This window comes from Dromaius novaehollandiae, unplaced genomic scaffold (genome assembly GCF_036370855.1).
Source record: "Dromaius novaehollandiae isolate bDroNov1 unplaced genomic scaffold, bDroNov1.hap1 HAP1_SCAFFOLD_95, whole genome shotgun sequence".
Lineage (NCBI taxonomy): Eukaryota > Metazoa > Chordata > Aves > Casuariiformes > Dromaiidae > Dromaius > Dromaius novaehollandiae.
The window spans coordinates 1,861-14,885 of NW_026991355.1; the positions used below are offsets into that span (position 1 = coordinate 1,861).

Below are 13,025 nucleotides of genomic sequence, written 5' to 3' on the forward strand. Positions count from 1 at the left end.
ATGTCCTGACTTCTCTTGACAGCTCTGACTGGGGGTGGGATTCAGCTGCCGAAAGAAAGAAAGAGAAAAAGAATCAAGTGACGTTTGAGGGTAAATCACTCTAAAAAAGGTGTTTTTATTGAAGTATCACTCTCTGGAGCCGCTTCTCTTCTCCACTTGGAGGAATGGGAGTGGCTGTTCCACCAACATGCACTCTTTATGCACTGATATTGCCCAAGACAGGAGACACAGGGCCATATGCAGTAAGTAGGATTTTTCTGAAGGGACCCAGGCTGTTGGCAGTGAAAAGCAGATTTCTGCACAAGACATTCTTGAGCCAAAAGCTCCTCTGATTGCATTGTCCATTGCCTACTACCCTACACAAGCTGCAAGGCAGAACATTTTCTGCACTAGTAACTGTCTGGAGAAAAGTCTTCTCTTTAGGGCACGTTTCACCTCCGCATTCCTCAGGGTGTAGATCAAAGGGTTGAGGACGGAGCTGACAACATTATACATAAGTGTGGCTATCATGTCCCGCCTGGGTGAACTCCCTGAGGAAGGTGGCACATAGTTAAAAACAGCAGGGACATAGAATAAGGAGATGGGAGATGCAAGTGGAGAAGGATTTCCTCCTCCCCTGCCTCGACTGGACTTTCAGTCGGAGGAAGGAAAAGATGTACAGGTAAGAAAAGAGTGTGAAGACAAAGGGGCCTATTGCAATACTCCCTGTGATGATGCTGAGAAGGCGCAGGTTGAGCTGGTTGCTATTGCAGGCTAGTCTCACCAGGGGCTTGATGTCGCAGAAGAAGTGGTGGATGTGGTTGGGGCCACAGAAATGGAGCCGGGAGGTCATGACTGTGTGCATCAGAGCATGAAGGAGCCAGTAGCCCAAGCGGCTGCAGCCAGCAGCAGGCAGGCCCGTGGGCTCATGATCAGGGTGTAGCGCAGCGGGTGGCAGATGGCCACAAAGCGGTCATAGGCCATGACAGCCAGCAGCAAAGCTTCGCTGCTTCCCAGGAAGTGGAAGAAGTGGAGCTGGCTTAGGCAGCCAGTGTAAGAAATACCCTGGTGCCCCCAGAGGAACCCAGCCAGCATCTTGGGGATGGTAACGGTGGAGTAGAAAATATCCAGGCAGGAGAGGTTGCAGAGGAAATAGTACATGGGGATGCGTAGCCGAGGTTCACATATCACCACAGTCACAATTGCCACATTCCCCAGCAGGCTGGACAGGTAGAGCAGGGAGAAGAGCATGAACAGGAACTGCTGCAGCCCTTGAGGGCTGGACAGGCCAAGCAGGATGAACTTGCTCACCTCTGTCTGGTTATCCATCCCTGCAGGGAAAGAGAGAAGAACTCAGCAGTAGCTTGCTGTCTTTCTGTCCTGAGCTGTTATTTCCATTCCCCAGAGTCCTCTTCCATAAGGTGCAGCAGCAGCTGATGCTGCCTCATGAATGGAAGAGATCAGACACTGAGTCCGGAAAGGGACACAAAAGAATCCCTTGATTTTCCACCCCAGCTGTTTCAACAAACACTAGAAACCGTTGTAACCTAGATGGCCAGTACTGATGCTGGAGCTGCCACCTGTGTACCAGCTCACTGAAAGGAATGGCGTGTTTGAGGACAGCGAGAAAAGAAAATGGGAGGGAGGGAGGAAGGAAGGGAGGGAGGGAGAGAAAGAGGGAGGGAAGGGAAGTTGGCTACCTAGTTTTTAAGTGAAGATCATTCTGAAATCCTGTTTTCCTTTTTTTAATTCAAAAAAGGGTTTTCTGATAAGTTTTCTTCATTCCAAATCCTAGCTGAATATACTGTATCTTTCCAAAGCTGAAGTATTATAGTAGTATAATTGATAACATATAGTACACCACTTTCAAAGAGGACTAATTCGGACTGTTCGGTGGTGTCAGGAAACCTTTATATAGTCCTCCCTGTCACAGAAACAATCACATTTCTTTCCAACAAAGGAAAATTTCCATCTCTCTGATAGCTCCTCTTGGGATCAAGCCTCTGAACCTTATGGGACTTCAGTGCAGAAAACATCAAGGCATAGCGTTTCAGGCACACAGAAAACTAATGATGTTGTGGGGAGCTGAACTGATTACTGATTATTTGTACAGCCAGCTCTCACAAGCAGGAGGAAGCTGTAGAATCAAAAGCCATTTCTGGAAATATGCAAGGTTATAGCACATCATTCTCAGGAAGACTAACAGTTTTAATGGGGAATTTGCCAAGGAGTTTGACACATGGTTTTGTAATTCCCAAGGATAATACATGGAATAAATATCATGGCTTCCTTTGACCTGCTACAACTGCACAGCTGGACTCTGCCTCTGACTTCACATCTTTTGCGCTCTTTATAGTCCATGAAGATCTTAAAATGCTTTTTCTTTTCTTCTCACTTCTAAAGATGGAGATTACAAACTATGGTGATTTTCTGAAGGCCTCAAATACCTGTCTCACTGTCCCCTCTGCAAGCTGTGTTTGCCATGAGCAATGGCATCTGAAACCTCCATAGAAGTGCCCAGGTGCCTGATTGAGAGCACACAGAGGCAGGGGCTGGTGGGGCAGCAGAAGACCCTGCAGGTGCTGTCATAGTTTGCACAGCCCGTGGTGGTGGTGGTGGCCATCACAGGGCTGTACTGCGCTGGCAAGTCCCACCTCATGAACAGGCTGGGTTTTCCTGCTCTGTAGCTGACACTGCTGAGCCCCTTGCATCCCCTCCACAGGTTTCTCCCTGGCCTTCCCCATGCAGGCCCATACCAAAGGTATCTGGCTGTGGCGTGTGCCTCAGCCCTGTCAGCCTGGACACACGCTGGTGCTCCTGGACACTGAAGGGCGGGGTGATGCGGAGAAGGTGTGGGAGAAGCAGAGGCTTCCTTTTGTGCCTACAGAGAACTTTGTGGAAGCTCTCAAGGGCCCAGGCATGTGGCAGGACTCAAGGTGTTCTCATTGCCTGCACTGGTGTGCCAGGAAGAGACACAGGCTGTGGGGAAGGAGGCCAGTGCAGAGCTGACTGGATAAAGTCTTCTGGCTGATGAAGTCTTGTCTGGCATCCTTCACCTCTGCCTTCACCTGTCAGAGCCCTCATTCTGCCTGGGATGCTGGCTGTCTGCAGGGGACTGGAGCCAGTCTGTGGCTGGGCCCATGACAGTTTGTGGGACACCGCCTCTTCACAGCCACTCTCCCTCTCTTTCTGGATCTTTGATTACTCAGCAGCCATCAGGCTGGTGGGCCTTTTGAGATCCGGTGGCTGGCAGGGAGCTCCAGGCTTTTGAACTGGAGCTGTCTCTGTGGTGCTGACAGCCAGAGGAGCTAGGAGAAGGCTCGTGAGGTTGACAAGCTGCCAAATTCCTCAGCACTTGCTGGTAAACTTCAGCAGACCAGGAATGGGGAGCTCAGGGAGTCCTTTAATAATCAGAAGCCTGTGGGACTCGGAGAGTTAGGAGTTGAAGACAAGGCGGCTACAGGAAGACATGGTGATGTCACGTGGGGGGGGTCTCTTCAAAAAGCTGACCCTGCCATGGCCCATGGTTAGGCATTCAGGGCCTGGGGATTTGGGGCTTTGCTCACTCTTAGGGGGCCTTGCACAGAGTTTCTTGGTATGAGCCAAGGCTGTTTGTTCCTGGGAAACACCAAGAATGACGCATGGATCTTCGTGCTAGCCATACTGCTGTCCCGCACTCTGGTCTATAACAGCAAGGGCACCATCAACCAGCAAGACATGGACCAGCTGCAGTGTCCTCAGTGGGGCAGCAGCACCATGGATGCCCCATCTCCCTCAGCAGTAGCTAAGGGGTTCACACATCTCAGCTCCTCAAACGGCTGCTTTATATGGGGAGATCAGAGCCTGCTGGTGATGCCCAGTGACCAGGCTCTGGGTCCTCAGGGATCCTGTGCTCCAGATCTCAGGGCTGAGGGTTTGAGCCCTACTCCTGCTGGTGACTCCAGGCTGCTCTCTGTCCCTGCAGAATCTCCCCTTTTCCCCATCAAATGCTGATGGCTGGGGAGGGTGGGGTTAGAGTTAGGGTTAGCCCCTCCCTGCATGAGGATCCAGCGTCTCTGTTTCCTTAGCCAGCTCCCCAGCTATGTGACAAAGCTGACGGAGGATGTAAAGGTGAAAGCAACACCTCGGGAGAGTGGAGATGAACTGGAGGATTCAGATAAAGTTTCCTAGTTCTTCCTGACCTTTGTCTGGGCCGTGCGGGACTTCACATTGCAACTGAAGGTGGATGGGGAGGAAATCTCTGAGGACGAGTACCTGGAGAATGTGCTGAAGTTAAAGCCTGGTAGGGGAATGGTGCTGTTCCCAGTGCTTTACTTCAGGAAGGGCAGGATGTGTCCAGCTCTGGACAGCTGCATTTCAGCGTAAGGCAACAAAAGCCCAAGCCCTGTGAGCTTGCTACCTGGCCTACCTCTGCAGGTAGCAGCCGGGAAACCCATCTCTATAACCATTCCCGGGAATGCCTCCACCAGATCCCCCCAGACCGGAAGTGCTTTGGTTTTGACCAGCCGACCAGCAAGAGGGACCTGCCACCCTTGCAAGAGCTTCATAACAGTGAGATTGAGCCTGAATTCCAGGAGCAGCTGGTGACATTCTGCAGCCACATCTGGGAGAAGTCTGCACCCAAGACCATCCATGGTGGCAGCACAGTAGTAATGGGGAACTGTGAATGCCAGGGTCCAGAAGGTCAGGGCTGGCTAGTGGCTCTTGGGACTGTGTCTGGGGAAGGCTCAAATGCACAGCCAAATGATGCAGGTGGGAAATGGAAGAGCTTTTCCACTGGCTGCTGTACTTGCCTCTTGATTGAGAGCCACATCTCTCCCGTTTCCCCTCCCTGTACCCATTCTTGCTGCTCTGCCCCTTTGCTGCTGTTGCAGACTGAGCATTGTGGCTTCACCACTCCCAGCTGCTCAGAGCTGAGGATGGCCCTCAGGGCACCTTCACTCCTCAGGAAAGGCACTCCCTGAGGGTTGTCACAGGGACCAGCATGTGGTTGAGTCCCACCTCTCAGAGACGAGAGAGTGACAGAGAGCTCCTCATCTACCAGTGGCAAACTTCTAGAAAGGTCTCATCCCCATGGGAGTGTGCTACCATGCCCTGGGACCTCTTCCCCATCCTAGAGGATCTGGGTCAGGAGGGATATCTGGAGGTCTATATCCACACCCTCTGCTCTGAGCATGGCTAACTTCCCAGTTAGATTGTGTTGGTCAGTACTTTGTCCAGACAAGTTCTGAAAATCTCTGGGCCCCTGCACCACTACTGCTCCACTCTGATGCTGACAGTTTTTTCCCTAATACCCAGCTGAAATGCCCCTTGCTGCTGCTTGTGCCCTTGTGCCTATTGCACCTTCTCCTTCTGTTCCCCCAGCCTGCTCTGAGCACCTGCTTTGGACTGAGCAGAGACAGGCACTGCTTATTCCGACCTTAGGTCAGAGGAGGGCACATGGAGACTCACCTTTACCCAGCCCAGAGGGACTGTGGCAGTGCTCGTGGGCTGACAACAGAGCAGAACAGGACTGAGGGGAAGTGAGGAGGTCTCCAACAGCTCCTCCCACAAACCCCAGGTAGGGAATCACTCACTGGAAAGCAGTCCTGAAAGAAGACTATGAAGTAGAAGGGAATGCTCTGGTGAGCTGCCGCTCTTGCACACCTGGACTCTGCATTTCATCTATGGGCACTCTAAAGAGCGGTGCCTGTGGTTTCAGCTCCAGGCACATCCTAGACACTCCGTGACCAACAGCGAGTCCCTACCACAACTGTTGGGGGCTGCTCTGGCTTCAGAGGGGCTGCTGGGGGAGCACTGGGGCTGGCGCTGCTCACCCTGCACCTCCCATCCCAGGGTGCCTCTTGGTCTCCTGGCAGCTGTTGCAATGATCAGGAGGGAGAGCCTGTTCCATACCAGTGCAAGGCACCAGGGTAGTGTTTCTTATGATCCCAGCAAGAAAGGCACTCAGACTCTATAAGGTATTGCTTAAAATACCATTTATTGGAGATAACACAAGAAGGAAAAAAGAGGAAAGACAATATTACATTCCCTTAGATGCTGAGAACCCCAAGCTGTGCAGCATTGGACAGACCTCCAATCAGGGCATGGCATGGCACAGCACACGGTGCAGATCCCATCCATGGAGAGGTTCACCAACATCTTGCTCTTTAGGGCTCTTACAGGATTTCCTCAGAAGAAAACAATCCTATTCATCATTTATAGTGTCAAAAGGAGGTTTGCATGAGAACTTGCTCCTTCTCTTAAGATAAAGACAAGGGCACACAGGTGGTGGAACTGCCAGTAGCAAATGGGAGCTGTCTACAGGCAGGTGTTGGTGTTATAATATGCCTGGAGAGTTTGTCCTGCAGCCAAGGGACACGTGCAGCACAGCACAGGCTTGAAGGCCAAGCTGTACGTGCAGCAAGGTGCAGCACAGCACGGCACATGCCTGTGCCTGCTCAGGTTACCTGTTATGTGGATCACCAACTCCTCGATGTACAGTAGTCTTCCAGTTAGGATCACTAGCGAGCCCTGTCTTGCTTGGGTCCAGGGGCAGCTTGGGGGCCTCAGCAGCGTGGGAGGGAGAGGCGGGAGATACCTGAGTGCAATGGAGGTGCTGCTCTGGGGTCTGGGACCTGGCAGAGAGGGCTCTGCCCTGGATACTGCCTGTGGAGCCTCTTCCCAAGAGAGAAATGGTCTCAGCTGTCCCCAGGGCATGGGTGAGTGACAGGAGAGAACCCGAGGAGGCCAGGCCTGGGACAGGGATGGGAAATGGCTCTGTTGGAGGTCTCCCACAGAGGGGATGAGCTGGGCCTACAGTGCCAGGGGCCATCATGATGTGGCACAGCCCCAGGGCATGCTCTGCCGGCTGCCAGAGTGGGGCTGGGCTGTGATACCAGTGCCAGGAGGCCTTCCCCAATGGGCTCCCAAGCTGCCAGCTGGCTCCCAGCCCTTGCCTTAACGCTGCTCACCCGAATGAGCTTCCCAGGGCCTGCAGGGCCTGCAGAGCTGGTTCCTGCTCTGTGCAGCACAGCTGCCTCTTGGCAATGGAGCAGTGAGGAGTGTCCTGGCTCCAGCCTGCACCCAGCCCTGCTGCCCTGCACGTGGTCCCACAGACCTGCCCTGCAGGCACTTCACAGGGCAGGGTACCTTCAGGGGTGGGGAAACATCCCCCTGGCACAGTCCCAATGATGTGCCCCATCCCCCCGCAGCCCTCCTGCTTTGGCAGCCTCCCACCAGTGCCCAGTCCCTGCCTAGCCCTGGCTGTGCCCCACACAGGGGTCAGCAGACCGCTGTCCTCCAAGGGTCTTTGGGGGTCTGGGCCAGGAGAGAGGCTGCTCAGGGCTGGCTCTTCCCCCTCGATACAGGTGTTGACATCAGGCCTGGAATGAACAATCAGAGCTGGAGTTTACCACTGCAAGGGGACAGGTCTTTACCTTTTCCAGCTACGCATCAAATGTTCTCTCCTTTCGAGAGGCTCCATCCACTGCACGCCCCCAGCACGTGGTGTCCCTGGAGATCCCATGTGCTCTCCGAGCTGCCTCCAGATTCCCTGCCAGAAGGATGGTGTCTGCCACTGGCCCTGTCTCATGTATGACAGCCCCGGGCAGGTGAGTGGGAGCCCATTCACCATGTCCACTGCCACCACAGTGAGCCATGAATCTAGCCCTCTGTGCCTAACAGTCTTTACTGGTAAGACTGGTCCCCAGGAATCCCAGGACCTAGAGTCCGGGGCGGGGCGGGCGAATCTGGAGAAAGGAAGATTTTCTCTTGGTAGAGGAGGATTGGGTTAGGGATCACTTCAGCAAACAACTTACACAAGTCCATGGGCACTGATGGGATGCATCCACAAGTCCTGAGGAAGCTGGCAGACATCATTGCTGGGCCACTCTCAATTATCTTTGACAGATCATGGCAACCAGGAGAGGTGCTTGAGGACGGGAAGAAAGCAGATGTCACTCCAGTGTTCAAAAAGGGCAAGAGAGAGGACCCAGGGAACTGCAGGCCAGTCAGCATCACCTCAATCCCTGGGAAAGTGGTGCAGCAGCTCATCCTGGGAGCCATTTCCAAGTATATGAAGGATAAGAAGGTGATCAGGAGTAGTCAGCCTGCACTCACCAAGGGGAAATTATGCTTAACCAACCTGATAGCCCTCTGTGATGGAAAGACTGGCTGGGTGGAGGAGGGGAGAGCAGTGGATGTTGTGTATGTCCAGTTTGTTCAAATCTTCCCTAATCTGAGCCTCCTCCACCAAGGGTAAATCTTCACCTCTCATATTCCCATGGGTCTCAGGGGCCTGAGATTCCTGAAGCCAAGTCTCATCAGGAAAGGCTGAGACAAAGAAGGCACTGTAAACCTTTGCCTTTTCCATGTCCTTTGTTACCATGTCCCCTGCCCTGTTCTGTGCTGCAACCACATATTCCCTAGTCTTCTTTTTGCTGATGATATACCTGCAAAAGCCCTTCTTGTTGCCTTTCATGTCCCCCACCAGAGTCAGCTCCAGGTGGGTTTTGGCTTCCTGCATGCTTGGACAGCAATTCTATATTCCTGCCTGGTCAACTGTCCCTGTTTCTGCCTCTTGTATGCTTCCTTTTCATGCTTGAGTTCAGTCAGGAGTTCCATGTTCATCCATGCAGGCCTCCTGACACCTTTGCTTTGTTTCTTGATTATCAGGCTGGACCATTCTTGAGCTTGGAGGAGGTGATCCTTGAAAATCAGCCAGCTCTCTTGGATCTCCCCCTTCTCTCCAGGACTGTATCTCATGGGATTCTTCCAAGCAGGTCCCTGAAGAGGCTGAAGTCTGCTCTCCTGAAGCCCAGGGTTGTGATCCTGCTTTTTGCCCTCCTCCCTCCTCTCAGGATCCTGAACTCCACCATCTCATGGTCACTGCAGCCAAGGCTGCCCCCAGTCTTGAAAACCCCAACCAGTTCTTCCTTGTCAGTGAGTATCAGGTCCAGCAAAGTGCCTGCCCTCGTTGACTCCGTGATCACCCGTGTCACAGTGTTATCATCACTGCACTCCAGAAACCTCCCGGATTGCTCCTGCCCTGCCTTGTTGTCCTTGTGTCCTTGTGTGCACACACTTGGGGTGGGCCCCCTCCTGCCCTCTTTTGTTGATTATGAGGTCTCTTTTATCATCTACTAAAGCACTCAGCAGCACTTTGAAACCTCAAGCCCTACCCCTCCACCCACCATAAACGTCTTCCCTCCTCTGCACTCCTTGGAACAATGTGCACAGCTGGACAAACTGGGTTTTCTTGGGTGATCACGACAGCCACTTCCCAAACTACTTCCAGCAAATCCCTCCCATGCCCTTGGGCACTGCCAGCCACTCCAGCACAGCACAGCCCCCATCACAGTGTGGCAAAGTCATCCCGACCATGGCCCTTCTCTGAATCATTTTCTCAGGACAGCAAGTACAGAGTCATGGAGCCCAACCTAGACTTCTTGTGTACCGAGGAAATGATGCCCTGGTGTGGCATGCATCTGCATGGAGGATGGCAGAAGGCAACAGTGCATTGCACTGGGTGTATCCAGACAGCATCAAGCTATGACATGGCTCCTAAGACACTTTTTCTTAGGACTGAGCTCTGATGCAGGGGCTCAGATGCCCTATGGAAGCCCGCATTCGAGGGGAAGATGGCAGTGAGAGACTGGCGCCAGCGGGAGGACCACTAGCCATTCTTCAGCCACATCTGAAAGTCTCTTCTGGTTGTGCCCCACAAGGTCTGCAGAGGAAGCAGGCAGAGGGCACAGACCACACTCTTGTGCACTTTTTATGTCTCAGCTCCTTCGCCATGAAGTCTGGCTCTGCAACCCAAGCACACTGGTGTGTTCGCCCACCCTGCCTCTTCACACAAGTTATCTGAAGACTGGTATTTCCCACCCCCAGGCACTCTCCAGCCCACTTCAGACCCTCCCCAGCTCTCCCCACCTCCCATTGCCTCTCCCTAGCCCATCCCAGCAGAGCAGGACAGTCTGGGAATCACCCCACAGCAGTGTCCACCACAGGGTGCTGCAGGTATCTGCATACTTGACACCAAGCCTGAGCCCCTCGAATGGGCACAGCAGCTCCTGGGGTGGCAGAGAGTGGGTGTCAGCCTCCCCACCAGCCCTAAGACCTCCAATGGCACTAGGAAATGGAAGCCAGTCACTCTCTTGCCCCCCTGCTCTTGTCTCTAGGATGACAACCACCACCTCAGCTGCCTCCTAACCAGCCCCACTCCCCAGGCCAGCACAAGTGTCCTGGTGCTGGGGCTCCTCCAGCAACTCCTGCTGCTCTCCAACCTCCCTTCCTAGTGTAAGACGAGCCCAGCCTTCAGGCACTGCACTGGGAAGATCCCTTTTTAGTACAGAGATGCTGTCACAGCAGCCAGCTCCGACCCAGGCACAGAAGGCCTCTGGTCAGGCAGACCAGGTTCATGCCTCTGGAGAAGTGTGATAAATACAAATATCTGTGTACAGAAATGATTTTCACAGATATAATAAACAAGCAAAGAAAGCATAAGCCAGCCTGAGAGAAACTGGGAATCGTTCATGAAGAGAGAAGGGCAGCCTATGAGTGGTAAAATACTACACATTGAATCAATTTCCTCAGTGCCTCTTTGATCTCTTTGTTCCTCATGCTGTAGATGAGTGGGTTCAGTGTTGGAGGCACCACTGAGCACAGAACAGCCACCACCAGCTCCAGAGCTGGGGAGGACATGGAGGGGGGCTTCAGGTAGGCAAACATTGCAGTGATGACAAACAGGGAGACCACGGCCAGGTGCGGGAGGCACATGGAAAAGGCTTTGTGCCGGCCCTGCTCGGAGGGGATCCTCAGCACGACCCTGAAGATCTGCACGTAGGACAGCACAATGAACACAAAGCACTCACAAGCTACACAAAAACTAACCGCAGTAACCCCAGCTTTCCTGAAGCAGGAGTCAGAGCAGGAGAGCCTGAGGAGCTTGGGAATTTCACAGAAAAACTGCTCCACAGCATTGCCTTGGCAGAGTGGAATTGAAAATGTGTTCGCAGTGTGCAGCACTGCATTGAGAAAACCACTGGCCCAGGCAGCTCCTGCCATTTTGATACAAGCTCTGCTGCCCATGAGTGTCCCATAGTGCAGGGGTCTGCAGATGGCAATATAGCGGTCATAGGCCATGACAGTGAGGAGATAATATTCTGATGAAATGGAGAAAAGAAACAGAAAGACCTGGGCAGCACATCCTGAGTAGGAAATGGCCCTTGTGTTCCACAGGGAATTGGCCATGGATCTGGGGACAGTGGTGGAGATGGAGCCAAAGTCCAGGATGGAGAGATTGAGGAGGAAGAAGTACATGGGGGTGTGGAGGCGGTGGTCACTGGCTATGGCAGAGATGATGAGGATGTTGCCCAGGACGGCAGCCAGGTAGATGCCCAGGAAGAGTGAGAAGTGCAAGAGCTGCAGCTCCCATTTGTCCGCAATGCCAGGAGGAGGAACTCGGTGAGGAAGCTGCTGTTGGTCATTTCCTCCCTCTGGGCAGTGGGGACTGTCCAAGGAGGAGAAGACAACGAAGAGTTAGGAAAGACTCCTCTGAGCCAAGCCCGTGCCATTTCTCATAGGCTCCCCACTTTGCACCCCCTCACCCCCCAATAAACATGTGCATTTCCTTTCCCAGTTTTGGGAGGACCTTCCCTCAGCCCCCTTGCTTTAGCTCTGTTTTGTGCTGGTTGAGTTTGCTGTGAGGAGCAGGGACCTCTGCCCACGGGCTCCAAAGGAGTCAGTCCTGCTCCACGGCAATGAGCACACGGCAATAGAGCTCTGATGTTCATTTTATGTCAGATGAAGGTCACCTTTAACGGGGAAGAGCTTTGTAATATCTTCACACAGAGTTCCTGAGACTATGGGCTGCCGCAGCAATGCTTAAGGTTGATTTTATAGTCATTTTGGCAAGGTTTTTTTCGATGCTCCCACCACACGTGGGGAGCTTTCTCTGAAGTTGTAGAAATCCTCATTTCTGTTGTTGGAGAGATGAAGACTACTGAGACCAGAGAGGAAAAAGCACTCCCCGTGGTTTAGCGCAGAGTCAGGACAGCTGATCTGTCTAGCAGATTCATTCCCAGCTGTCCTGTGCTTGCACCTTTCTCAGCTGGAGGACAACTGCCCTCCGAGGTTACTCTGAAAAAGAAACTGGGCTGTGATGAAAGCACAAAGGTCCAGGTTCAAAGAGCAGCTCTCCAAACTTCTCTCTTTCTCAGCCTAGACATGGAGGTGTGAGGGAGAAGGCGTGACGTGGCTCCTGACACAGATGATCAGACCGAGGACTCTGTGATGTGGGTGCTGACACCCAAACGTCAACACTTGCATTCTCTTGGGTGGGAGAGGAGACGTGGGGGATTGCTCAGAGGAAGGTGCCTGCACTGAGGGGGCCAAAGGGGAGTTGCTCCATGTCCCCCTTGCAGTGTCACCAGTCTCCTCTGATTCTCCGGCCATGGCTCTGCTGCCTGGAGCTGTTCCTGTGCCTTGTCCCATCCAGGGCTCACAGACCCTGTGCCACCCTCTGCGTGCACAGTGCTGCAGAACTCTGGTGGAGCTTTGAGGTAGCTCCTGCTTTGACCTTCCTCTTGGAAGATCCCCTTAGGAGATGTCCTGGGGGTGAGATCAAGCTGTGAACAGCCCAGGCTCGCATGCACCCTCCCGATGGGAGAATGAACCTGCCCTGCCAGGGGTTGCTCCTTCTACCCAGAGCTTCTCTGCGCAGTGTCACGGGGAGTTCCCCGGGCGGGCTGAGTGCTGACCCTCACGGGCAGCAGCGTCACTGCTCAGGACACGCAGCATCCCTGGAGTGCAGGGACACTGCTCTGAAGTGTGACCTGTGGAGACACGTGTGCATGCTCCGGCTTCACATCCCTAAAGCTGTGCCTAGGAGAAGAAAGCAGTGACGCCTTGTCCTTCCGACGGTGGGGCAAGGAATCCCTGCTCTGGAGCACCTCCTTCTCCTGCCCCGCCCCAAGGAGCTGTGAGAGCCGTCCTGACAGATCGGCTCAGCCATGGGATGTGCCAGCTTAGAAGACCCCCGTAGGAACCACAGCTGCATGGCC

At 53.5% G+C, this 13,025-nt stretch overlaps 1 pseudogene; it reads right to left on the reverse strand.

Moving 5' to 3' along the window:
- Positions 1-351: 351 nt before the first annotated feature.
- On the reverse strand, positions 352-1,308 carry LOC135326013 (olfactory receptor 12D1-like; annotated as a pseudogene).
- Between the last annotated feature and the right edge of the window lie 11,717 nt (positions 1,309-13,025).